Consider the following 25,320-nt stretch of genomic DNA (forward strand, 5'->3'; position numbering starts at 1 on the left):
GTTAATGTTTTACATATTGGTGCTTTGTCGTCTTCAACTAGAATGAAGGCTCTCTGAGGACAGGAGCTGTCACTTGGACTTTGCTTCTGCTCTTTATCCTTAACTCTAGATGAGCTTCCAGTGGGTGCAGGACAAATATTACTCTGAATGATTATTAGAAGGATGGTTACGTTTTAGACAATCTTTTTTTAAGCTTTTGCAAATTAGAAAAATTTTAAAAATTTCGTTAAAATTGCCACGTGCATTTTAAAGCATCAAAAGGGTATTAGTGGAAATCATGGTATTTTAAAAGACTCCAAAAATTCACAGCTCATCATCATGGATCTCCTGTGTCAAGAAAGAGTGGGGCAGCGAACTGGATTTTAGGGAACGAGGGGCGTGACAAGTGTGAATCAGCGATGCATGGCTCTCGCCTGCAGTACTATTTATGGCTCAGTGACACCTCTCTGATGGGGTTAAGTATTTACATTCAGCCCAATTCTCCCCTCTGACTCTGCAAGCAACAGCAACGGTGGCGCTATGAGCCCTGGGAAAGAGAGCAAACCCTCCCTCCAGGGGTCTCAGGCAGGGGCACATGGATTTCCCCTCCCCCCCTGCCATATTTGAAGAGGGCTTCCCTCGGAGAGTTTATGGCAGCCTGACCTCCAGCCTCTGGGGTGGAGAATCTGGCCGCTTCTGTACTACATAAAAAGGGCAAGTGCATTCATTATTATTATATTATTATACAATGTATAATATATAATAGCGATTATGCTGTCAGCAGCCAGAGTCTCTGACCACAGATCAGAGGCTGGGGGGACATAAATCCACCTGGTGAAGGCTTTGGAGGTTCCATGTGAAGGTGAGAGGATTCAACTCCATCTGTAATGGGGGCTCTTGATGAAGTTTCTTCCACAGCAACTTTGGAGGTTGAGTTTGGGGGGGACTGGGAGGATCTGGACAGTCTTTAGTGTATGTAGGATGTGATGCAAAAAAGGTCTCCGTTGCCTCCTCTGAGCCGAGGAATGCTAATCGCTCTCATCCTTGTCCGTGATGGAGGCAGATGAGGAGTGACCCAGAGGCCTGGAAAGAGCCAAGGGGCAGCCTTCAACTTCTCGGGTCACATTCTTTACTGAAAACCTGGCCTGCTTGGGTTTCACTTTCTGCTTTCCCCACTTACATCAGTGTCTTTGTCTAGGCTTTATCCAGGCCCCCTGCCTGGCCTGGGGTCAGAGGATCAATCGCTGCCTGACTGTGGCTGAAAGGCTCCTCTATGGGGAGCAAGGAGCAAATTTCAAGGGGAAGAAGGGGTTCTCTTGTCCCTTTACGTAGAGGGCCATGTGCTAAGTTATGGAGTCAAGCCCGCATGTGTAGGAGGCCCAGAGCCTACACCTGGCACTTAGTAGGACTGTAGTCTTTGTGGAATGAAAGAAGACATATGTACTACCCCACACGCTTGCACTGCTCTTCCTCTTAAAAGGCACTTAGGCAAATTTCCTCCTTGAAGAAGAGACAGCCACCCAGCAGGCCCAGGCTGAAACAGCCCAGCTGGTCTTGCTCTTTATATTACACCGCGCTGACCCCCAGAACTCTGGGACTTTTTGGAATGAAAATAGCAGTGGCTTAGAACAGGCTTGCCTGGCATTTGCAAAGAGGAGATTTAGTGACAAAGCCTCTACACCCTTTTCTCTCTCTCGCTCTGCCCCACCCCATTACAGTCTTCCCCTCTGTGAACCAAACGCCCCAGGAAGCCCATAGCAGAAAAAGCTCTTGAGAATAGGAATAACTAACCAGAGTGTCATCTGAGCACCTTTTCTGGGGCCAGGGTAATGAGAATTATTCAAACGCAATCATAAAAATGAGGCCAGTCAGGCAGGAATGGGATGGGGGTGGGGGGGAGGGTGGAGGGTGGAGGGAAGGATTTCTTGCCAGTTTTAAGTTTCATAATTTCTGGCGAGTTCTCTTGGGGTGCACAGAAAATTTCACCTCATCTCCATCCCCCTCAGCACAGATGTCTTGAAACTCTGCTTCAATTGTTTGCTGAAGAGGACTTGGCGCCGGGGCGGGGACAGCGTTCGCGAGATCCTTGGGGGTCCGCTGCCTTCCTCACTGAGAGGCAACCTCCCGTTCGGAGGCTTTCTCTCCTGCGCTGTTCCGCCTCGCCGCCAGCAGGAGCAGGCCCGCGCCTGACGTCTTAGAAAAGCCTCCAGTAGAGGGAGACACTCCAGCGGCTCCTCCGACTTGGAAGCGGCCGGGCCGGGAGTGGGTGGGGGTGATGGGGGGGTGGGGAGAGAGGGGGAGTGGGGAGAGGGGAGGTGTGTGAAGGGGGGGTGCTCCGGGGGGCGGGTCCCTGTGCCGCTGACGTCCCGAGCTGTGCTGGGAAGTATAGGCTGTGTTGTCACGCCGGTGTCAGTCTGATGAAGATTGGCATCAGGTAAGCTGTCATTCATTTCCATGTCAGAGACGCTTTTGCAGGCGGCGGCGGCGCGGCGGCGGCGGCTGCTGCTGCTGCGGGCGGCTGCCTCAGAGCGCGTGTGTTTTATTCCAGTCCCCAAGCCAGAGTATTATTCATTGCGACAGGGCAAGGAGGAGAGAGGGAGAGAGGGAGGCAGCAGGGAGGAGAGAGAGGGAGGCAGCAGGGAGGAGGGAGGCAGGGAGCAGAGAGGGACGGCGGGAGCGTGCAGAGAGAAGCTCGGGAAGCGCCGGGAGAGCGCGGAGCGAAGAAGCGCGAGTGGCGGCGAGGCCGGGGAGGAGGCGGCCAGAGCCGCGCGGCCCGCCCGCGCCCCGGCCGGGCCAGAGCGCAGCGCCGCCGCCGCCGCTGCCGCCTCGCCCCGCTCGGGCCCGTGGCCGGGCGCGCATTGTCCGCGGGTGCGAGGAGCGGGGCTGCGGACTCGGACCGCCCCGGGCCCGAGACCCAGTAGCGGGCGGGAGGGGAGCTGTGCGCCGGGAGCGCCGAGGGACCCCCGAGTAGGCACCAGCGCGCGGGCCGGAGCCCGGGTGCAGGCAGCTTGGGGCTGGGCGCTGCGCGGGCGCGGCTGGAAACAGCGGGCCGGCGCCAGGTTCGCTTTCTCCCGGCTTCGGGCGCCCTTTGGGCCGGCGCTTACTCAGCGCCACCAGCCTGAAGCTGCCTTCGAGCGGTTGGAAGCGGGAGCAGCCCCAGACGCGGCCCGGGTGACTGGAGGCACGGAGCCGCGGCCCCGTCCAGCCCGGCCTGGGGAGCCAGGGCGAGTGAGGGTTTGCAGGCAGATCAGTGGGGACAGGAGAACCCGAGCTGTGGGGCGGGGAAGCCGGCATCCCATGGGCTATGCTCAGGGACCCTAGCCCGGGCAGGAGAGAGAATTTGTAGGGTTACTGGCTTTCCGCGGATTGTTGGGAGTCTTTGGTGAGATCGGGGGAGGCGTAGGGACCCATGGCGAGGCTTGGGACTCGGGAGTCCTCTGGCTCGAGAACTAGGGCATGAGTTCGTAAGAGGGGGGCCAGAAAGCGCCCGAGAGCAGGGAGCTGAGGGGAACGGGGCAGGGTCCCGAGTCTGCCGCGCAAACTTTGCGTTTCTTTCGGGTTTGGCGTGCGGGGCCCTCCTGACGCCCGAACCCGAAGAAGAAACGAGCGAAGCGGGCCGCCCTTTCCGGGGGCTCTTAGCCCGAGAGCCCGAGGTTCCTCGCGGTGGGGAGGCCCGGGCTACGAATGGGACTGCGGCGGGGGGTGAGTGGTGGTTGTGCATCAGTTCTAAGACTGGGCTTCAGAGCCCGGCTGGAGTTTGGGTTATATGATCCAGGCTGTTTTCAGAAGCGGGATTGAAGGGCCGCTGAGTAGCTAGGGATCGAATCTACACCCCGGCCAGAGCAGGGGTCTGGAGGTAGGAGTTGAGGGCCCGGGGTTACGTCAGAGGCTGGAGTCGGAGGAACGGGTGGCGTTTTTTAGGATTTAGCCGCGGGGTCGCGGCTTTTTATTGGGGTGGAGGCTATTGGAATTTAAGGAGGATCGCGTGCGGGTCCCCACGCTCTGTGGGTGGAAAAGCGTTTAGGTAGGCGGTGAAAGTAGTTGATCCGAGCCATGGCAGGTGAGCCCCGAATTGCTGCTGCTTCTCCCCGAAAGCGGATCTGGACGAGAGGATTTGCGCGCAGTACCAAGTCCTAGGAGAAAGATTCCGGGAAGCGGACAAATCCAGGGGACGTCCTGGGTGAAGCGACAGGGCAGCCTCACAGGGCTCGGAGTGGATCCGAGGACCCAACCCCGGCGGCTCGGTCTCCGAAAGCCACTTGGGGGTCTGCGGACGCAGCGCAGCCGGGCGGGTGCGGGTGGCTCGCAGGGGCCCCTGCCTGTGCTGGGGGCGCCAGCAGCGAGGTGGCGCATCGGGCCTGGGGAGTCGGGGCTGAGGTCCAGGGCAGGGCGGGCTCGAACTCCGGCGTCCTGTCCGGAGCCATCAGCTCTTGACCCGCAGGCGCTGCGGGTGTTCCCCAGCCCGGCAACCCGCATGCCCGGCCGCCTGTGCTACGTTCCGCCTGGAAAAGAGGGAGCTCCGGGTCCCATACCCTCGGCCCACTTGTCCCGGGACTTCTCCATCGTGTTGACTTTTCGGATTTCAAATGCTCTCCAACTGGTGGAAGTCAAAAGCTTCTCATTTTAAGCAGGTTTAGGCGACCCCTCTCCCCAAATCTGAGAAAATGTTGGTGTTCAAACACAAGATATATTACGCAAAGCCCTAGCCCTCCCTCTTACCCTGCCATTCTGGCTTTCGCGAGGCTTCAGGACCTTGGGGGAAGGGAGGGGGGTCCTCTCTTTGTGGACTCGTGATCTCCCACTCGAGCCGCACCCCCCAGGGCTGAGGCCTAGTTCGGGGGATGGGAGAGAAGTCCCGACCCGGGAGGGAGGTTATCCCTCTGGGCAACTAGGGAAGCAGAGTGTGTTGGGGGTGTACGGGTGGAATATTTGAAATTTCCTCCTTGCAATCTTGAGCCCACCTTCCCGGCCCTCCGCACCCCTCGCACCCCTCGCTGGGGCAGCCGGACGGTGCTTCCGGGACGCAGAAGACGCGCGACCCACGAGTGGCCGCTGCGGCCTGGGGCGCGGCGACCGCCCGGCGGCGGAGCTCCAAGGCTGTTGTTTTGCAGGCTTGGAATTCGTGCGCTCTCTCTCCCGCCGAGAGCCCGAGGGCGGGAGGGAGCCGTGACCCCACGGAGACTCCCCGGTCACCGCCTCCCCTTTGTGAGCGTGAAAGGCAGGAAAGCTCAGAGAAAGAGAAGCTGCTCAGAATAAGGGGCAGGGGGTTACTGGAGGGAGATGGGCCCGGCCACCACTCACAGTAAAATGCCTCGTGCAAATTGCACTGAAGTGTACCCAACTTGAGACTGGCTGTTTTATGATCCTTTCTGGGAGTTTACTGCTCTCTGCTTTTAAGTCTATAGATTGCTTTAAGTTAATGAAAGTGCTGCTTTCAAAAAGGGCTTTTATTGTGCGGCCGTGGCAAGCCCAGTCCCTCCCCTTTACTCTTCCAAAATGGGTCTGTTTAAAAAGAGGGAGCCTCCTGGAGTTCCCTCTCCAGTGGGGAGGATGCCATGTGACAATAAGGATTAATAAAAATCGATGTCCAAGTAATTCAGAAAGATGACTTCTTTTCCAGTCCAGTGTCAGCTGTACATTTCTGTATTGCCTTTTGGACTTTCACTGAGCCTGACTTCAAATGTTGCTTGTTACCTCCCAGTTATACCCCCTCTCAACATTGCTTTCTTTAGGCCTGACCCTGTTCAATTAAATTCAAACTGGATTTCAGGATTTCAACTGACTGCCAATTCAAACTGCAACTAAAATATTTACTCGGAGGCTGGGGGAGGAGCTTTGCCTTGCATTTAGTAAGATAGATGTGTTAAAATGTCAGGGAGAGCGGCTGGGAACCTTGAGAAGAAACATGGAAGGCTCTTTTTCAGCGCTTTTTCCTTTTTCAATCTATTTGGCACAAAAGGTGAGATGACAAGGTTTTTGACTAGGTCCTAACACAGAAACTGCAATGGGGCTGGGCTGTGGCTTTGACCGCATGTCATAACCATTTAAACTGTGGTTAGTTGTTCAAAGCTCAAAGCTTCTCCAAGCTGGGTTTCATTAACTCTACACCAGTTGCCTGGAAGTTCAGTAGCAATAAATTGTATAAACACATTTGAAGTAAGTTAGTGATGAAATAAGGAGAATGACTGTCTTGTGAGTGGAGAATCCTGAATTCATGGAGTTCTAGCTTAACTGGAAACATGCGTCCTCTCCCTTGGCCTTGATGTTTATGGGTGCTCCAGAGTGTGTGTTAAATTTCTTTCTGCCATGTCCATCTTCAACCTGGGGCTGTAACTCATTAGGGACCAAGGCATGCCTAGGAAGCAAAAAGGCCGGGTTTTAAAGGGGTCTCTATTAGCCTGGTTTAGAAACCAAACCAAACCTATCAACCTGACTTCCTTACTCTGGATGAATGCAGTGTGCAACACAAATAGCAGCAGAGCAGGCCAAATTAGATTTTTAAATGTTAGCGGCTTAATAATACTGTGTTGTTAGCAATTGAATTTGTTTTTATTAAAGAAACAACCTATAAAATTTACAGGCTTCCAACATGTTGCAAGATTTCCTTGCTATTTATTCAGGCACACCCCCCCTTCTGAAATTCTATCTCCAGTTTCAGACTTTTGTTCCCGATTTATTTAATTTGGAGCACGTTTTCTAAATTAGTTGGAGGAAGGTGAGAAACGCTGTTGTAAGTTTTCCTTTTTCCTATGCTGCGTGGCACAAGGACTGTGATGCTGTAAGATATATATAAATGTGTGATGCAACTGCTAGAGGTGACGGCATGTGAAGCAAAGTGTCTGGATCAACTAAAATGCAGATCAGAGTAAGAAGAGGGTGAAAATGATGCCACAGAGGAGACGCAGAGGAAGTTATATGGAAAATGAAATCATCATGAACCACCGTTAGCCTTGATTCTAGCCAATGCGCCATGCTTTGTAGAAAACACTTCACGTGAGACCCGTGGCTTATTGAAGACTGAATTATATTGAGAAGCAGAATTTAGAGGAAGGAGCCGCACTGGTTGGGCTCTGTCCAGGCTGCATGGCCAGGCTTGTTGCGATGGGGATCTGCTAATTTAATTAAATCTAATACCTGGTGGGAAAGGGAGGAAGGAGATAATTAAGGTTGGCAGGTCAGCATGCTGAGCCAGTGTTGAGGCTGAAATTTGGGGGCCTGGCAGTTTTATACCCTGTTGCTGTCTGTCTACATGACTCCAGCGGGTCACGTAGCTTTTGGATCTCAGTTTGTTCATCTGTAAAGTGGAACTTATGGCACGAATTCCTTGTCAGGCTATGAGGAGGGACTCCTCTGTGAACCCCTCACTGAACACGTGCTGAATGATAAAGGACACGGGAGAGAGAAGGCTTCTCAGCAGAGTCACATTCTTCACTGTGTTTTCTTTCCCCGCCTGGCTCCAGAGCCTTTCCCCACAGCTCTCAGGAGTTCTTAGACTTGGGTGAAGGGGCTGAACTGCTGCCTTTGTTTACATCCTAGAATCTGAAACCCCTGCTGTGATTCCAAAAACCACCTGCATTTAATCAAGAGGGACAATTAAGGCTGAGTTGGGGGAACTAGCATGTTTATTCCCAGTGGTGCTACCTAGAATAGCTTTCAAGCATCACATGAACACAGAATCTGACTTAGAAATTCAGCCTCTTCTCTTCGCCATTGGGAAGAGGCCTGACCTCTGACTGGTGTGTGACATCTGGTGGGGCTCGGGGGATGGGCACTGGTCTGGAGCTAGCTGCAGCCTGAACCTCGATTAGCAGTCTCCATGCTGGCAGACCAAAGCAGATTCTGGGCCAAAAAGCCCAAGAAGTTACACCCGGCACTTATACAAAAGTGCATACACACTTGGAGACTCCTGTTCTGGTGCCTGATTTTTCTAAGCCAGCTCTGATTCTGGAGACGTGGCTCCAGTGGAATGCTTGCCTTTAATTCTCCCTCGTCCATGGGGACTTCTTGGGGTAATTTTTTTCCTCCATATATCCTCCAGCAGTCTCGGGCAGCATCTTAGTCTCCATTCTGATTGAGGGTGAGAACTGGGAGACGGCGGGATGGGGGTCGAAGGAGTAACAGTTGTGCTAAGAGAATGCATGAGAGGTGGAAGGCACACTCCTTGTACCAGAGCTCTGGCTTTTCCTCCTTCCAGACCCCCAGGAGTGAGGGAGAACCAAGCCCCCGGGCAGCTCAGCTCGGGAAGAGCTTGCTGCAAACGTGTTGTCTTCAGGGGGATCTGCTGTGTGGCTTCCATGCCTCACCACAGGCCCTGCCTGCCTGGGTTTCTAATTACAAGAAGGACATTTCTGCTAAGACCTATCTCACTAAAAACACATCCCTGTGTGTAATAAGAAACCCTAAACCAGGCAGGATATTTTAAAACTGAAGCAATGAAGATTAGATTAAGTCTCCACCAAACAGCTTCGTTCTTGTATTATTTTTGGCTGGAATGTGGAGAAAAGCAGCTGGCCCTGGGGCCCAGAGCAGACTCTTGAGGGTTCGGATGGGGCTGGAGTGGGTGGCGTAACAGTTAGTTTCTCTGCTTAATAGGAACGTGGCCAATTTCAGTACAGCTCAGTTAAGGTGGTGGGGGTACCCTGTGGGAATGAGGGAGCCCTGGGGTGGGGGAAGGCCAGATCCAAGTGGGCTGGAGAGTGGCCACAGAATTAGCAGGTCATAGAGCACTAAAGAATGCTTTTAAATCCCCACCTCCTTAGGATCTAATCTTTTGTGTTCAGTTTATGCTTCCACGCCCACCTCCATCCCATGCCTGGTAAACCCAGCCATCCTCCACGTGGCCTTGGGAGGAACCTTAGTATATGGGTACTGTTCTGGGTGGAGAGAAGGAACAAACAGTTGTCCAAGACTCCTGGACACAGAGCCCAGTAACCTGCCATCACGAGCCCTTCTTCTGTCCTGCTGGGGAGAGGCAGTGTGGTATTCATTCATTCCTTTGTTCCTTCATTCAGCAAATATTTTATAGTGTCTCCTGTGTGCCTGGCACAGTCCTAGGCATTGAGGATACAGCAGCAAAAACAAACAGTGCAAACACATGTAACCATGAAGTCACTGTCCTCAAGGGGCTTGCTTGCCATAGGGTTAGTGCAGACTGTGGGGTCAGCATTGGAAAACTGCACTGAGAGCCCAGCTCTAGTGGGTACTAATCAATCGTATGAATTTAAACAAGTTGTTTAACACCTTTGATCCAGTTTCCCCATCTGTGAAGTGGGAAAAATAAAAGTGTGTAGCTCAAAGGATTGTGGCGAGAGCGTTGGTGAAGTACCCGGGCACAGTGTCTGGCTCGTGGGAGTGACGCGGTCAAGTTTCTTCTCCTCCTCACGTTATTTTGGTCTGAGCATCTAGTTGGCGGATTACCCAGCTTCCCCTTTCCCCTTCCTTTTTCCTTCTCCCAGGTTGTGGCCTGGGCCTTGCACGGGTCACTGGCACCAACATCTAGTGTTGAACAAAAGAGCTGGTCACACTGTGGCCTAGTGCTGCCCACTGTGTGCAGACCCTGGCAGGGGCTATGGTAGAAATAGATACGTAGACCCTGTCCTCACAGTTTAGGGGTGGAAAAACACGACACACAAACACGTAAGGGATGACATGCGGACACACTGAGGTGACATGAAAAGAGGCACAAATCAGTTGTGAACTAAAGGAGGCAAAAGTGGGATGGGATGCTGCCAAGTGACCAGGACAGAGTCGGGTGGCCAGGGCGGCCTTCTGAGAGGAGGTGAGCTCTCAGCAGTGCTGCTGGAGTGGGTGGGGAGTGGGGACTGGTGAGTGGGGCCACAGCGGGTGACACACGAGACTCTCCAGGTCACGGTGTTCAGGTGCTATCATGGGGATTGGGGGCGCCGCCTGAACTAGAGTGAAGAGGTCAGCACCCTCTGACGTGCCAGGGGACAAGTGGGCACCTGCCTCCAGAGTGCCATCTACACCTGGCTTCTTTCACACCTTGAGGGATTTCTGGGAGGACTTTTCATGTTGATATCTCTATGGGTAGAACTTGGGCTAATGACTTAGTGCGTGATGCCAACCAACTAACGTCATTCCTGGCTGCAACACAACTCTTACCTAGCATCCCTTCTTCCTAAGTCAGAAGAGCAGAGACCATAGGCCCACACCTGGCCCTTGCCAGGACCACGAAGCTGAGTGATGGCAGAGTGGTCGGGATGTGGAGAGAACAGGCATTTGGACTGGGAGTCAGGGGATGGTAGACTCTGCTCTAGTCTTGGCCACTGACTCGCTGTGTGACCTTCAACAAGTGACTGACCTTCTCTAGATGTCACTTCCCTCAACTATCCAATGAGGAGCTTGCACTTGCTCTCAGGGGTCCCCTTCAGCTCAGAGTTCCATGATTCTGTGTTTCCTCCCAACTGAATTACTTCATGACTAGGCAATTGTTGAAACCACCACCACCACCAGGCGGGCGTCGTGACAACATACAGCCACAATGGCACGGACTGTGAGGGCTGGGCCCCTGGACTGACCTTGTGTGATAGGGGCTTAAGACAGTAGGGGGGGTTTGGCTTTGACTTGCCTGATGGCTTCCAATGGATGTGTCCTAGCAATAGGGGTGGCTTCGTGAGGGCAACATTTTCAGTTTCAAGACTCACTGGCCCCCTCATAAAAAGCAATGCTTGCTTCTTTTGTTGCGACAGTATGGTGTTGGGAGAAGGAACACAGTCTTTGGAGTCAGATTCTGGGTTCTGACCCTGGTTTTACTACTACTAGGCTGTGTGTCCTTGGGCACATCACTTAACCTCTCTGAGCCTCAGTTTTCTCAGCTATATAGTCAGGATAATAATACTACAGAGCACATAGGAGTGTTGTGAAAATTCTAGAAGAAAATATTTGAAAGTGCTTGGCACATGGTAAGCTTATGGTGAATATTACTTTTCTTTCCTAATAAAGCACATTCTCACATGCTCTCTCATTTGAGCCTCTCGATTTTTGTGAAGCAGGTGAAATGGGTGTTGTTGTATCATCTTACAAATGACAGGAACTGGGGCTCGGGGAGGGGGATGAGTGGCAGATCCAGGAAGGCAATGCAGATGTGTCTGCCTGTTTACGGGGAAGCACGTTGATTAGGGCAGCCCGGGTCTCCCTGTGACAGTGATGATCCTTTCTCTAGCCTTTTGGAGACAGAGCGAGCACCTTGCTGGGTCTGAGAGCTTTACCCTGAGCCCCACCTATTCCTCTCCTGAGAATCTCTTTAAAGGAACCAGCTGAACCTCCTCCCTCATCACCCATCCTTTTGTTTGTCAAATGCTACCGGCTGTTATGGAAACCAACACCTAGAAGAAGATCTATTTTTTTACTTTCACAAAGCCTTCAGTTACAGGTGGGGCTGGGCTGGCCAGCGCAAAGAGGTGGACGTAGATTCAGGGGCAGGGTGGTGTAGTAATGGCAGTGGGTGCTGGTGGGAGAGCTACTGCGCAGCCTGCCTGCCTCCATCTTCCTGCCAGGCTGTAAGCCGCCCGGGGACCCTGGGGCGAAGAGAACATCCTCGGGGCGCACACCCATGTCCTCCGCTCACAGTCCTGACAGACGCTGAGGGACATTTAGCCGTGAGTGATGGGGCCTGCTAACTCTGATTCCAGGCTAGCACAGTGGGAATGTGGTAGAGTACAGAGAGTGAGCCCCACTCTCAGAGGTCCCTCTACCTGTCCCCCTCCGACAGTCAGTTGTCACTGAGCCCTGCTCTATTCCGAGGCCTGGGAGTACAGGGTGTTCCTGCACTTTCTCAGGTGAGGCCACGCTCGGTGTGGATTGGGAGTTCTAGGTCTAGGTCAGAGGCAGAGAGAAGAAGCCCAGAGAGACTCGGGGTGTGTGCCCAGGGCCCCATGGTGACAGGCGCTTGTTCTCACTCCTGAGCCCTCCCTGGTGATCCATCCATCTGTCAACAGCATGGCCTGAGCCCACTATTTCATGAATGCCCAGCAGTGTGCTGCGTGGGACCCAGCGCCTTTTCCTCTGGGAGCTACAGGATCATTGGGAGCCCAAACAAACACAAGTCAAACTGAGAACAAGCTGGGTGACCTTCGACACGTCTCAACTTCTTTGGGTCTTAGCATCCTCATTTTATATGATGAGGAGGTTAGATTATCTTCAAGGCCCCTCCTGGGTCCGCTGTTCTGTGACTCTATGGGCTGTACATGCTAAAGTGTTTGGTCCAGACCGCGAGACACTGTGAGTCTGGAGAAGGTGGTGGGACCCAAGGGACATTTAGCCCATTGGTGCTAGGGCCTGTCTAACTCCCACTAGGCGGGGGGATGGGAAGATGTAGTGGCAGCTGGGCCTCACTTATCTGGATGCAGGGGCTGGGAGAGCTCCTGTTGAGAGGGGCCCTTCTGAGTCCTCCAGTCTCCAGGAGGACCACGGGGACAGAAATCAAGCAGGAGAGCCTGGTGGTATGGGAGCTCAAGACGGCTGCTCTCCTGTGGCCCATGCAGAAGTGGTGGTCTTGCCCTGTTGCCCCTCTCCTGGCCCCTCTCCCACCACGCCTCTCCCAGCTCTGGGAGGAGAGAGCTGGACTCACAGCAGGGCAGCAGTGCCCTGGGGCGCTCCTCGCTTGTGGGTGTGATTCTAGAGGAAAGCCAGGAGCTCAAGGGGATTCCCCAGCCTTCCCTGGAGCCCATGCCCAGAGAAAATGACTTCTTCCCTGCATTGGCACCGCTCTCCTTGGGAAGGCACCCTCAGCCATTAAGAGCCTCTTAGTGGCAGTGAGATGGGGACTGCCACCTCCTGCTGACTTGCAGATTGTTGGGAAAGCCCCTTTCCAAGCTGGACATCTGTCTCCTGGAATACTTTTCAAAGTCATTTCCATGGGATTTGGAAGGGAGGGATTGAAGGAGAACTTCATCCCCAGGCTGTACTCTGGGGAGTGCCGTTGGCTGCTGGCAGGGAAGAGGGAGCTTCTCTGGCATTCTTCTTGCTCAGAGTCCTGGTGCTGGCATCCCTGCCCGACCGCGATTCTTCCCGGAAGGAAAGAGACAGGCTGCCACAGCTCACTTGTAGATCAAGGGAGAAGGGTATGTCCTGAGCTCTGTGATTGCTGGGTAGCTGTGCAAGGCCACAGAGGAGTGGAGGCTCCCTCACTATGTGCTGGGCCCTGTGCTAGGAGCTCTCACCTCTGTGTTTTATCCACTCATCACCACGAAGCCTGGAGGGAAAGTAAGGCTCAGAGGGGTAAGCGAGTTTGTCCCAGGTCACACAGCTGTTTCTGGATCCAGGGGTCTTTCCAGCCCAGCTTGCTGCTGCTCAGGGAGTTGCATGTTTGGGGGAAAGTTGCTGTGTTCCTGGCTGCCTTCTTTCTCCATCTCCCTCCCACCTCAGGCCCCATGGTCCAGTACACACACACAGCTCAGTGGAAGACAGAGGGCCCTGGCTTGGGTAGGTGAAGGGTGATGACACTGAGCTGTGACAGGAAGGATGACTGAGGCGGGCCAGAGTAGAACAAGACAGGGCTTGGGTTTCAGCCTTGATTCAGCCGTGTGCTCACTGGATGACCTTAAAAGCTGGCCCCACTTTCTGCATCAGAGAAATGGTGGTGATGAGGCCTACTGTTGGGGCTGAACTAATGTACGTGGATGTGTTCTGCACGTTATATCAACATGAATGAAAGCGCCTACACAGGGCTTTGTGTGTAATGTGTGGGGAGAAAATCAGTTGGCACAGACTCTATGTTTCTTATTAGTTTAAAGTAGAGCATACACGCAAATACACACCCCCTCTCATACTCACTCAGAGTGATGACAACCATGTTTAAGGGATTAAAAGCTGGCAGGATGGCTGGGACATGACTGGTTCCCTGGGGGTGGTTTTCCAGATTCTGGCAGAGTCAGCAAACCTGAATTGCGTGCCTACTATGTGCCAATGGTTGTTCTCGCCTGTGTTTTCCCATCTAATCCAGTGCCAGGGCCCTCTGGGGTCTGGTGTTGGGGGTTGGCCTCTGCCAGGTCCCATCAGCCTGAACCAGGCCTTGGATTCCGCCAAATCGATAGATTTTTATTGAGCACCTTCTATGGAGGTACTGGGCATATGACCGTGAGCTAGACAGACATGCTCCCTGCCAGTGGAGTTCACAGTCCTTGGGGGACGTGGCACTGAAGTTCTGTAAGTAATTAGTTAGTGAAACCCCGATAAGAGCCATGGAGAAGTCCCGGGGGCCATGAGAGCATAGACAGGGAGTGTACCCTCCTCTGGGGGTCTTGGAGGGCGTCCTTCAGAACACGAGGTTCCAGCTGAGATTGGCAGTGAGCTAGGCGAGGGGTCTAGTCACCTTGGGCTGTCTTGCCTGACCCCATGCAGAGTTCTGTCCCTCAGATGAGGCCCTTCCCAGGGAGAGGGTCAGCCAAGCCCTCCGTCCCTGGGGCTCCTTTTCCATCCCAGGCGAGGGCAGAACAAGCGAGAGGAAGACACAGGCACCAGGAACATCCTGCCAGAGATTTTGCTCCCACCTGAGTTTGCTGTCCATGCTGCCTCGCGGAACGTGCTGATACTGTTCCCACTCTCCCCTTCCCCCAGCTCACCACACGGCACTCCTCGAGGGCAGAGCTTTCAGGAGGAGCCTTTAGAACATGCAGGCATCCTTTCCCCATTCTTCCTGCAGCCCCGGCTAGGGCGCTGATCATATCTGGGGGTACCTGGTGATGTCCACATTCATGTCTTACCTGGGTCTATTTCTAGAAAGCCCTCATGGGCAGCAGCTGTGAGCTGGGGACGAAAGGCTCACCCTTCCGTCTCAGTACCAGCGGGAGAACCGTATTCTTTGGAAGATCTGGGCCCTTTCCCTAGATGGGATGGAGTCAACTTCTTGACGTTGTTTCCTTGGTGCAGTGGCTGAGGCTGTGCCATCCTTCTGGAAACACGGGGGACAGTTTGTAAATATTTTGTAGTCTGGTACCTTAGAGGGGGCAGTGAGGAGAGGCAAGAGGGGGTGGCCAGAGAGACATTGATGGGCTTACATCACTAGGGCTGTACATCCAGAGTCACATAGATATGAAGAGAAAAGGTGCTTTCAAGGAGATCGGCGATGGTGCGGAGTGGCTCCTTGCCTGAGCTGAGGCACCCTGGCCCAGCAAAGGGAACCTGCCTCGGGATCAGCAGGTGTTAAGAGCCCAGCTTCTGCCACTCGCTGTATGTGTGATCTTGGGCAATTTATTAACCTCTTTGAGCCCTTAGTTTCTTCATTTTTGTGAAATGGGGATAAAATGATTCTTTGCAGGGGATTAAATGAAATAACACAGCAAAGAGCCTGGCCTGGTCCCTGGCCTCTAGAAAGTACTCAGTATGTGTGAGTTCTTTCCTGTCACTTCCTTCTCTCCCCCGACAGTGCTGGACACAGACCAAAGCACCCCTTCAGGAGGCAGGAGGGAGCGGGGTGCAGGAAGGCCGTGGCTTCTCTGGGGAACATGGCTAGAATGGCTGTCTGACGCTGGAGACACCGTGTCGGAGCCTGGCGGGGTCTCCCTGGAGGCAGGGCAGGCAGTGCGCTGGGTCTCCCAGAAGAACCAGGACAGCACAGGTGCCTCAAAGAGGGATGTGAAGCAGAGAATCTTTGAAATGGGAATTGGGAGGAAGAAAGGGAGGAAAGGAGGAAGGGAGGGAGGCAGGCAGGGAGGGATGAAATGAGTATTTATGAAACATCTACTATGTACTTGACATTGAGCTAGGTCCTTTAGTACCCATGATTTGACTTTATAGATTTGGAAGCATAGAATCTTAAAGTTATGAGATCTCAGAACTGGAAAGGAGATGGAACATCTATTCCAACCTCTGTATTTTATATATGGAGAAAATGAACCTCAGAGAGGGCAGTAACTTGCCTAAGGTCACACAGGAAATCAATGACAGAGCTGGGTTAGAGACTGCCCGGACCAGGGTAGTTGGGGCAGAGCAGAAAGAGCACAGACTTTGGAATCAGAAAGACTATGTTTGACTATATACACTCTTGCAGTGTGACCTAGGGAAACTTAACTTCCTGAGCCTCAGTTCTCTTAGCTATAAGATAGGTTAGCAATTCTCAACTCTAGTGGTGGCCATGACAATGAAATGAGATAACCCATGTGGAGTGTCCAGTATGATATCAGGGACTCTGTAGACGCAGGCCTTTCCCCTTCCAGCCCTGTCCCCTCCCCACTTAGCTCATGGCTCCGGCCACCCTTGCAGGGCCCTCCAAAGAACCCTGACCTTGTCCTGTTTTGTGTGCCCCCAGGGGGCACAGTGACCAGGAGGCCTAGGGCACACATTCCTTCTTTCATTCAATTATTCTGCAAGTATTTATTGGGGACCTTGAGTATGTGCCAGGCGTTGTTGTGGTGCCCAGGATAGAGAGGTGAGCAAGAATAGACGTAGCCTCTGTCCTGTTGGAGTTTACAGTCCGATGGAGGAGACAGGCATTAATCAAAAAAAAAAACAAAAACAAAAACAAAAAAACAAAAAGCCAATAAATATGAAAATACAAGTGTACTAAGAGCTTTGAAGGGAAGAACGTGAAACCATGAGAGCGTTCAACGGGAAGGTATCACTCAGAGAGCAGGGAAGGCCTCTGAGGAAGTGGCGTCTGAGCTGAGGCCTGCAGGGAGAGTAGGACACCGTGAATGAAGATGGAAGGGAAGGGTGTTCCAGCGAGGGAACAGTGGGTGTGAAGGCCCTGAGGAGAGGGGAGGGGTGAATAGACGGCTGGGGGCTGGGGCAGGGTGACAGGATCAGGTGCCATCACAGAGCGACACCTTGGAAGACGTCAGGGAAGAACTGGAGGAGTCTGACTCTAAGACCAGGCTGCACCTCTGGGAGGTGGGAGAAGCCCGTCTGAGATTCTGAGATGGAGACCAGGCTAGAGTTTGGCTGTAGGCCTGGGGAGAGGAACAAATATCTCCAAGCTTCAGTTTTTCTGCCCCCAAGTGAAAATAATGATAATAAAAATCATAAATAGACTGCAGGTCCGTGGTGTAGAGGAAGGAGGTAAAAATGAACAGCCGCCTAAGTGAGCAGAGTCAAATTCATTTCTGTGAAAGCTTTAATGATTTGGATTCCTAACTGAGTAAAAGCCAGAGTCCTTACCTGGCTGAGTCTCCACCTCGCATTCGGCTGTGGTCACTGTCTTCCTCACTCACTCTGCCCACTCTGCCCCAGCCCACGCGCCCCAGACTCGCTGTGTAACTGCAAGGGGTCGGGCCTGTTCCTTCCTCCTCAAGGCTCTGCACTCGCTCTTCCCCCTGCCTGGACCACGCTTTCCCCAGCTTCCCACCTGGCTTCCTCCCTGGGTTTTTCCAGGTGTCGGCTCCGATGTCCTCTCAGCGAGGCCTTCCCTGAAGGCCCTATCGAAAATGAAATCCCCGGGCCAGCCCCGCTGGTGTAGTGAGCAAGTTTGGCGCCCTCTGCTTTGGCAGCCCGGATTCGGTTCCCAGTGTGGACCTACACCACTCGTGGCATGCTGGGGTGGCGACCCGCATACAAAATAGTGGGAGATTGGCAACGCATGTTAGCTCAGTGCAAATCTTCCTCAGTGGAAAAAAAGAAAAAGAAATCCCTTTTCTCTCATCCCTGGCTCTCCCTACCCCCTTTATCTCCAGTAATTATCAGACTTGGCCTCTTTCTTTTTCATCACTATAATCCAGAACAGTGCCTGTATAGAGTAAAGCCCAGTCAATGTTTGTGGAATGCATGAATGAATGAATGAGAAGGGGTAGTTAGTGGTGAAATGACTTTTTAGGTTCATTCATGCTTTTCCCTTCCTCTGAAATTGACTCCCAAAACGTCAGAATTGGAAGGAACTAAGTAATTAGTTTTTGAACAACCCTCTCATTTAACAACTGAGTAAACAGAAGCCCAGAGAGGTTAAGGGGCTGGTGAAAGGTGACAGAGCACAGAGCTAGGATGAGATCTGGGGCCTCTGGGATTCACACCACGACTTGTTCTACGAAGTTTTGGCTTTTCTGCATGACACAGCTCCTGGGAGAGGAGGGGTTTGCTCTGTGGGCCCCCAACTGCTGGGGGTGGGGGGAGGGGGTAGCCAGAGGGCTCTGGCTTCCTTGAATTCTGCTCCTGGAGCCTCATTCCAAGATCTCTGTTGCTGCTGCTCATCTCAATAGGAGACATTTTGGGGCCATCTTTGCGGGTGTTGGCAAAGGTGTCCATTGGCAACTGACAGGCAGGCATGCTTCTCTCCCAGCTCCAGGAGGGAGAGTGAATGAGCTGTCAGTCCTCTGCAAAGGTCCATCCACAGGGAGTGATTATACAGCTCTTCCTTGGTGGGAGTCTGCCTAATGTGGGGAATAATGCGAGGAAGTATCAGTTGCTGGTCCTGCATTCCAGGAACTTCTAGTCTAGCTAGGGCAACTGTGCTTCACTAACTACAATATTAATATTAAAATAATAATAATAGCAAGCATTTATTGAGTGCTCACTATGTACCAGGCATCATTCTAAACACTTTTTGCCTATTAACTCATTTAATTCTCACAACCACTCTTTGAGGTGGATGCTCTACCTCTTTCACATTTGAGTAACCTGAGGCACAGAGAGGTTAAGCCACCTGTTCACAGTCACACAGCTAGTATCCTAGGAGAACCAGGATTTGAACCCAGGCGGTCTCTCACCGTGCTCATCCTCTTATATATTAAGTTAAATGATAAATAGCACAAGACAAGAATGCAAGGTACAGCATGAAGAGAAAGGGGTTACAAGGTCAGGGAAGGAGGTTGCCCTGCAGGCTGGAGTAGTCCTTGACACTGCGGCTTCCTGGAGGAGATGCTGCCCGAATTAGAAGAAGAGTGTTTGGATAGCCGGAGACAGGCTTTGCCCTCTTGGTTTTCCATCCTCCCGTGGCAGGGGACAGTGGTTAGGAGTGCCGGGCGAAGGACATGGAGTGGGGATGAGGCTTGTCCTCCCTTGATGCACATGTTTGGCTATGACAGACACGAGTGAGGTCCTCCACTGGCTGCCCAATGCGGGATGGATGAGGGCCTGGCACAGCCTGACCTGCCTCCCCATAGAAACCATTCCCCATGTGCTTGTGCCATGGGGATTCTGCCTCGATTCCTGGGTAAGGAGCCTCCTGGACAAGACCCTCAGGATCCAGGCTTCTTAAATGTTTGGGGGACTTCTGAGCAGACCCTCTAAGTGGTCTCCAAGACTGTGGCTGTTCTATATGTAAAATGGGCTAGTTGTCCCTTACTATGGGGTTGTAGTGAGCATTTGGTGGGGCAATGTCTCGAAAGCATCTGGCCCAGTTGGCTTCAGGTACCGAGCACCTCCTCTTCTGTCCTCCTCCCTCAAGCTCCATCTCCACCCAGACTGGCTACTCGTGGTCTTGGCCAAGAGCAGGGACACAGAGAGAAGGTTTCTTTGTGTGACCTGGGCCTTTGGGGCTGTGCTGGGGGACAGGCCTGAAGCTATTCTCCGACTCAGAGAGGGAATCATTGATAATGTCCCTCGATTATGTTTGCATTCAGAAAATATATATGCTTTCTTTTGGAGCCAAAAGGCACAAAGAAACCTCAGTTAAAGGATGGCCAACCATCTTGGTTTGCCCGGGACTGTACTGGTTTTAGTGCTCAAAGTCCCATGTCCAGGGAACCCCTCAGTCCCAGGCAACCTGGGGCAGTTTATTGCCCTATGAATCAGTCAGGAGGGAGAGGATGTCGTGGGGCTGGGGCTCATGCACCAACTAAAGGCTGCCCCATTGCTCCCTCTATTTGGGTTCTGAATCTCCTGGTGATAGACAGAAGTAAGAGAGAGCCTAATTGAAAGGGAAAAGGCTTTGGCTTCCGATGGACGGGAGTTCAAATCCCACATCTGCTGTGTACTATCAGCTTGACTTTGGCCAAGCATCTTAACCCCAGTGTCAGGGTCCTCATTTGTAAAAATGGGGACTATAATGACTATATCATGGTGTTGTGTTGGGGCTCAGATGGCCTAATGCCTATAGAGCATCTGACACATGATAGGTGTTACATATAATGGGCTATCTGAGCCATTACCTCTATTCCCAGTGTTGAGGATGGGATGGGAAGAAGTAGCCACTTCCTTTCCCTTTAAGAGGCTGGGCTGGGATGAGGCCTCCCCACCTTCTCCGAGTCAGCTGCACCTGGCCTGCTCCATGGCAGTGTCTTGGCCTGGCAGCAGCTCTGGGGAGGGGCCTGTGAAGGACCCTTGGGTTTTTTTTGCGAGGAGAAAGATGGAGACAGGTGACCTGCTGTTGTCCCTGCACTTAATGCTAGGCTGATGGCCAGACTCCAGGGGCTTTCAATATGTCTGTTTCCCATTTCTCTGACTCATTTGACTTTCTGGAAAATAGGAAGGCTCATTGGAATCAATGAAACTTGTGGGAGGGAAGTTGGGGAGCCTTGGATCTAATTTGGCCTTCTCTCAGATGAGGAGCTGGAGACCAAGGAGGTTGTGACTCATCTGAGGCTTGACCGATGGTTAGTGCCCAGCACTTCCTGCCCCAGGCCCAGAGGGCCTCCTGGCCCAAGAGGCTGGGGAATCCTTAAAGCTTCAAGGAACATGGTACCTGAGGGCTGCAGCATGTGACAAGTCTGGTTTCTGACAGTGGATTGTCTGCTTTGTGGACTGTTGGTGACATATCCTAAATTCCTGGCCAGCTGCCCTCTGCCCCTGTGTAGCCGATTCCTGGGCCACCTTTCCCTAATGGATGGTGAGCTGTGCTCATGAGACATTGAATTTTTTTTTAAATGAACTTTTTATGTTGACTCTTTTTTAATGGTCAGACAAAACCAAGAAGATAAACACCATTTCCAAGGACATTCTAAAACTCACAAGAAGAGATGATTTTCTTCAGATCAACTATTCTCCTGGATTAGCCACACTACAGTGGACCTTAATGTGCTGGGGGCATCAGCAGGTTTCATTCACTCATGAATGCAGCGTTCATCAAGTGCCAGTATGGCAGGGAACGGTTTCGCCCAGAGCAGAGACCATGAATGGGCTATTACTCTCAGCCGAATGTGTTCTGTTTCCTGTGGGGTTTTCCTCTGTTGCCTGCGGACCCTCCATTTGCTCAAATATATTTTCAATTTATTTAGCACCCACTGAGTGCTAGTCACCGTGGAGGGAGACAAAAGATGATGAGATTTGGTCTCTACGTGAAGGAGCTTACAGTTGGAGTGGGGAGATAAGCACGAAAACATGGAAAGTTAAATTATTTTGGAAGAGTTACGTAACAATGCACGGGAGTGGTTCATCACAAGAGATGTTACAGGACAGAGAGGACGCATTACCGAATGAGAGGCACTAATAAGAGTGAGGCTGTCCGACGAAGCAGACATCAAGTGGGCTGCAGGGATCAGGAGAGATCTTACGGAAGAGGTCAGTGGTGTGCCAAACCCTTGGCGCTTACGACTGTATAGCAGGCTTGGAATGTGGGTCTGACTAGCCCTGTTTTTACAGATGGCAAAGGCCCAAGCCCCACAGCCAGTAAGTTTGGATCAGAACCCAGGCCCACCTGCATCTAAACTTTTTCCATTAGAAATCCTGTCTCCTTCTCAGGAGCCAGACCTTGGAGCTTGGGTAGGGTGGATTAGGCAGAGAGAGGGGAGCCATACACAAGCGCATGCCCGTAGGAAGATAATGAGCAAAGACCCTACTGTGTGGTGGGGCATTGAGCCAACCAGCGTGGAGGGAGGAAAATGAGCCTGCTTCAGGGGAGACGAACCTCCAGCTGTCGGCTCCTTGTGGGGTGGAGACCTGAGCCTCTGCAACTTTGCACAGGCTGACTGTTGTTCCGTGCTCTCTCCTTGGAACCTCTTCTCCCTACACTCAGGAGCATCTGGTCACTTTCCTTGGCCCTGAGTTGGAGGCTGGCTAGGCTGGCATCTTCTAAGAAGACCTAATAAGTCCCTAAGTAATAATAGTAATGATAGCACCACCAGCCCACACTTGTATAAGGCTTTTCCATCTACATAGTCCTTTCACGTGAAATCTGAAACAAACCGTGAAGAAAGACATCATGATGGCTGAGCATAGTCCAGGGCTCCAAGCCACTTCTACTCAGACCTTAGAGGACAAGCCAAGTACAAGTTCCCCAGGTGGGTTATTCACTGATTACCGTGTGTGCGGCACTTTGGCACGTAACAGGTGCCCAATGAGCATTTGTTGAGTGAATGCATTTTAGGGGAGTCCCACTCCATTTGTGGGTACCTGATTCCAGCACCTCTGCAGAAAGCAAGTAGCAGGGCTGGTCCTTCCTGACTGGAGTTTGTTCCGTGTCCTGTGCCCAGTGGCCCCATGCCTCAGTCTGAGTAGAGACTGTTGTGAAGCCTTTGTGCATTTACAGCTATTGAGTTAAGGTTGCAAGAAATCTGGGCTTTTCTCTTTGATTAGGCTCTCTGGGTTCAATTTAGTTTTACATGAGAAATTAAATAATCAATTACACCCTACCTTTTCTATCATCCTTTTTTTGTGGTAAGATGTATACATAGCATAAAATTTGCCATTTTAATCATTTTTAAGTGTACAGTTCAGTGGCATTAATTGTATCCACAGTGTTGTGCAAACATCACCATATCTATTTCCAAAACTTTTCATCACCCCAAACGGAAACTCTGTACCCGTTAAACAGTAACTCCCCATTCTGTCCTCTCTTCAGCCCCTAGCAACCTCTAGTCTACTTTCTGTCTCTATGAATTTGCCTATTCTAGATATTTCGTATAAGTGGAATTATAATAAATTTGTCCTTTTGTGTCTGGCTGTTTAACTTAGCATGATGTTTTCAAGAATCACTTGTGTGAATTCCTTTTTATGGCTGAATAATATTCCATTGTGTGTATATACTATATTTTGTTTATCCATTCATCTGTCATTGGACACTTGAGTTGTTTCCACTTTTTGGCTATTGTGAATAATGCTGCATTTAATATTGGTGTACAAGTATCTGAGTCCCTATTTTCCATTCTTTTGGCTGTGCCCCTAGGGATTTCTGGGTCATATGGTAATACTACGTTTAACTTTTTGAGGAACCACCAAACTATTTTCCACAGCAGCTGCACCATTTTAAGTTCCTACCAGCAAAGCACAAGGGTTCCAATTTCTCCATTTCCTTGTCAACACTTGTTATTTCCTGTTATATTTTGTTGTTATTGTTTACAGTCATTCTAGTAGGTATGAAGTGGTATCTCATTGTAGTTTTGATTTGCATTTCCCTAATGGCTAATGATGTTGACCATCTTTTCATGTGTTTATAGACCATTTATGTATTTTCTTTGGAGAAATGTCTGTTCAAGTGCATTGCCTATTTTTAAAATGAGTTGTTTGTCTTTTTGTTGTTGGATTGTAGGAGTTCTTTATATATTCTGGATATTAAACCCTTATCAGATACATGATTTGAAAATATTTTCTATCAGTCTCCAGGTTGTCTTTTCTATTTTTTAATAATACTCTTTGATGAAGTAAAGGTTTTAGTTTTAATGAAGTCCAATTTATATATTTTTCTTTTGTAGCTTATACTTTTGTTGATATATCTAAGAATCATTGCCAGATCCAAGGTCATGAAGACTTATCCCTATTTTTTTAAATGAGTTTTATGGTTTTAGCTTTTAAATTTAGGCTGTTGATCCATTTTGAGTTAATTTTTGCATGTGGTGTGAGGTAGGGGTCTAACTTCATTCTTTTGCGTGTGGAAATCTAGTTGTCCCAGCACCATTTGTTGAAGAGATTATTCTTTCCCCCTTTGAATGGACTTGGCACCCTTGTCAAAATCAATTAGCCATAGATGTATATGGTTATTTCTGAACTCTTGATTCTATTCCATTGGTCTATATGTCAATCCTTATGCCATAGCACACTGTTTTGATTACTTTAGCTTTGTAGTAAAATTTGAAGTTGGGAAGTGCAAGCTTTCCAACTTTGTCCTTCTTTTTCAGGATTATGTTGGATATTCAGGGATCTTTGTAATTTCATATGAATTTGAGGATCAGCTTTCTGCAGAAAAGGCTGTTGGGATTTTGGTACAAATCTGTATATCGCTTTGAGTGGCATTGACATCTGAACAATATTAAGTCTTCGTATCCATGAACATGGAATGTCTTTCCATATATTTAGGTCTTCTTTAATTTCTTTCAGCAATATTTTTTTAGTTTTCAGTGTGCAAGTCTTTCACCTTCTTGGTTACATATATTCCTAAGTATTTTATTCTTTTAGATGCTATTGTAAACAATTGCTTGCTTAATTTCCTTTTCAGGTTGTTCATGGCTGGTGTATAGAAACACAACTGATTTTTGCATGTGATCTTGTACCCTACAACTTTGCTTGTTTATCAGCTCTAGTAGCTTTCTTGTGGATTCTTTGGGATTTTCTGTATATAGGATCATGTCATCTACAAATAGAAATTGTTTTACTTTTTCCTTTCCAGTTTGGATGGCTTTTATTTATTTTTCTTGCCTAATTTCTCAGGCTAGAGATTCTAATCAATTTTGAATAGCAGAGGTGAAAGTGGGCCTCTTGTCTTATTCCTGATCTTAGGGGAAAGCTTTAGTCTTTCACTACTGAGTATGATGTTAACTGTTTACTGCCCTTTTAAATTTAATTTTTTTGAAGAATATTAGCCCTGGGCTAACATCTATGCCGATCTTCCTCCACTTTACATGTGGGTCGCCACCACAGCATGGCTGACCAGTGGTGTAGGTCCATGCTTGGGATCTGAACCTGAGAACCCCGGGCCACTGAAGTGGAGTGTGCCAGACTTAACCAGTACACCACAGGGCCGGCCCCTGTTTACTGCCCTTTTGATGATGGGCCACTCCTAGGGCTTTGGGTCAGGTGGGCATGGGGGTAACCATCTGCTTTATCACCCAACAATTGGATTTCTTCTGAAAGAGAATGTCTTAGTCCATTTGGACTGCTATAACAAATTACTGTATACTGGCTAGCTTATAAACAACATAAATTTATTTCTCACAGTTATGAAGGCTGGGAAGTCCAAGATTAAGTTGCTGGTAGATTTGGTGTCTGTCGAGGGCCCACCTCCTCATTCATAGATTCTTCTTGCTGTAACCTCACATGGCAGAAGGGGCAAGGAAGCTCTCTGGGGTCTCTTTTACAAGGGCGCTAATCCTGCTCATGAGGGCTCCACCCTTGTGACCTAATCACCTTCCAAAGGCCCCACCTCCTAATACCACCAGATTGGGGATTTCAACATATAAATTTTGGGGGACACAAACATTCAGTCTATAGCACAGAATCATATTTGGAGTCTTGTTCGGAGAAAATACCCACTAATAAGAAAACATCAATTTCATGGCAGCACTAATCACACTGTTTTAATGTCAG

General features: G+C 50.7%; 1 protein-coding gene across 13 annotated transcripts in view; it reads left to right on the plus strand.

Moving 5' to 3' along the window:
- Positions 1 to 2,170: 2,170 nt before the first annotated feature.
- Positions 2,171 to 25,320, plus strand: part of PKNOX2 (PBX/knotted 1 homeobox 2) — a 253,941-nt gene continuing 230,791 nt past the window's right edge. For 6 of the 13 annotated variants that reach the window (XM_070272921.1, XM_070272923.1, XM_070272918.1 and 3 more), the window contains exon 1: positions 2,307 to 2,413. The gene's annotated coding sequence lies outside the window, so the exon portion shown is untranslated. Of the gene's footprint in view, positions 2,414 to 25,320 lie in introns of all 13 variants that reach the window. The other 7 variants (XM_005611680.4, XM_005611681.4, XM_070272922.1 and 4 more) reach the window with 4 other exon arrangements.

Source organism: Equus caballus, chromosome 7 (assembly GCF_041296265.1).
Source record: "Equus caballus isolate H_3958 breed thoroughbred chromosome 7, TB-T2T, whole genome shotgun sequence".
Lineage (NCBI taxonomy): Eukaryota > Metazoa > Chordata > Mammalia > Perissodactyla > Equidae > Equus > Equus caballus.